The sequence below is a fragment of the Plecotus auritus genome, assembly GCF_963455305.1.
Source record: "Plecotus auritus genome assembly, chromosome: 9".
NCBI classification, from domain to species: Eukaryota; Metazoa; Chordata; class Mammalia; order Chiroptera; family Vespertilionidae; genus Plecotus; species Plecotus auritus.
This window is the reverse complement of record NC_137783.1, coordinates 8,785,014-8,787,632: the sequence shown is the minus strand read 5'-3', so window position 1 is coordinate 8,787,632 and position 2,619 is coordinate 8,785,014.

Genomic DNA, 2,619 nt, shown 5'->3' with positions numbered 1-2,619 from the left:
TACTCTTTTATTAGATAGGATATATATATATATATATATACACACACACACACACACTAGAGGCCCAGTGCATGAAAATTCATACACTGGAGGGAGGGTCCCTCAGCCCAGCCTGCCTCCTCTCACAGTCCGGGAGCTCTCAGGGACAAGAGGCAACCTGGTGATCAGGGGAAGGCAATGCCCCCATCACACCTCTGCTGCTGCCACTGCTGGCAGCGCAAGCCTTGGCCAGCCCTGGTTACCTGTGCCTTGGGCCAGCCCTGGGCGGCTGGGGTGCTGAGGGGACTGGGAGACTCCGGAGGCAGGCTTATGGAGCAGCCGTGCCTGCGGACTGGGCACCACCACCTTGTGGCTGTGGGCGCCACCATCTTTGAGGGCGTGGCAGTCAATTAGCATATTCCCTCCTTATTGGCTGTGGGCGCTGCCATCTTTTGTGAGGGTGTGATGGTCAATTAGCATATTCCCTCTTTATTAGGTGGGATATATATATATATATATATATATATATATATATATATATATTCAAGAAGACCTATAGTTTAGCAGCAAAATAATCAGAGGTGATTTACTCTGTTCAAAACATACTCATGTCCTGTTCTCCTGGTGAACAATGCTTTATAAAAATGCTAGCCTAGACCAGGATCAGAACTTTTAGAACTCCTGGCCAGAGGAAAGCTGTAACAGAAATCCATACCAGACTTGGAACCGTACATTGTATATTGCCGAACATCACTGACTCTAACATGGTTAAGTACTCCTTATGAGGAAGGGTCATGGCCAAATCCATTTAGGAACATTTTGTTAAATTATATGAACCAGGGTTTCTTTATTGCAGGATGTCTCAGAATCTTTAATCAAGGAATGAGCATTGGGAGTTTCCAGGAAAACTGTAGAATACAGTTTCCCAAATTCTTTTCTTTTTTTTAAAGTATTTTATTGATTTTTTACAGAGAGGAAGGAAGAGGGATAGAGAGTTAGAAACATCGATGAGAGAGAAACATCGATCAGCTGCCTCCTGCACACCTCCTACTGGGGATGTGCCCACAACCAAGTTACGTGCCCTTGACTGGAATCGAACCTGGGACCTTTCAGTCCGCAGGCTGACGCTCTATCCACTGAGCCAAACCGGTTTTGGCTCAAATTATTTTCATATAGGATCATTGTTTTTTTTTTTATTTTTTAAAGAAAGCCTGTGAAAATCTTGAGGCATATTAGGGGTTCCTTAAAGCACGGCTTAAAAATACTTGTTTATATCATTTTTCTCAAGTTCGGATATTTTAGGCCAGTATATTTTTAATAACAGAATGGTAAAGAACCGAAAGTACTCAACAAAATGCTCTTTTGGGAGGCAGAGGTCTCGTGGAGTCCTCCGCTGGAAGCTCTTGGGTTGTCTTTGTTGATAATGAGTTAATTATGGCTTGACAGTAATTTTAAAGAGAAGAACCTCAAATTCTAGAGATGGCTGTGGAACATAGAACAGGGAACCCATTTGCACAATTTAGAGATGATGGAAATGTTTTTGTTTTTTTTTTTATGGATTAAAACAACATTGTTTACCACAGAGCAGAAGTTGGGTTCAACAGATACACTGCTCCAGAGAATGAGTGGATGGTGATTTGTATTTTGTGGTAGCTGAAGAGTTTGAGCTGCTTGTTAATGAGATCAAGCACCATTTCATATATTTCTGCCATCCTCAGTAGCTGCATGTCTATTTTGAAATATCTTTATGCTACATTTGTTCAAAGAGTTGTCTTCCTGTTAAAATAATTCACCTGTATATTAAATCTTCTCTAGAATATACTACCGATAGTTTAGAGAAATATTTCTGTGTATCTCATTGTCTGAATTTGGAAGCTAAGTATTTTCTTTGAGTTCCATTTCTTCTGAGAACTAGTTGTTGACAAATACAACTGTCACAATGATTGTAGGACTGAATTACCCACTTGATTTCCTAATTCGTTGCCTGAATTGTAATGACTCAAAATAAGAGAAGCCTTTCTAAAATATTTTGTCATCTTTGACTGCTTGAGCGATAAATGGTCTTAAATAGAATTGTTGAAATTCTTCCCTAGAGTTGAAGTTTTAACATTCTTCGCTAGAATTGAAGGTTTTTAGAATGTAGGTGGAAGGAACTGCTCTTTTTTTTTTTTTTTTTTTTTTTGTAAATTTTTCTAATCAAAACAGGAGAATTCTGTAGGATCAAGTCTAACATAAAGAAAAGAAGCTAAAGGAGATGGATTTCTAAGTAAAAATGAGAGCTGGAAGGTATATCAAAAACAGTACAAGGTTCAGATCTAGATCTTCATGAAGTCTTGGATGTATAAGGCAGATATCTGTGTCAATTTCCATATTTATAATCTGTAAGGTACATTTTTCATTAAATAGTTGGTATGGAAGGAGAGGAAAAGAGGGAAAAGATGGGACCTTGCCACTAACGATAGAAATCCTTCCACACGTTAAATGTGGGGGAAAGTCATGCTATTAGGACTCATAATTCTGCCTTCCTTGGTTACTATTTAACATGTAGATTAACAATAGCTATTGCTTGGTGGGGAATGGGGGAGGTAGCATTTGCAGATGTGACTCAATTTTCTGACTGGAATTTTGTATGTCATTGTA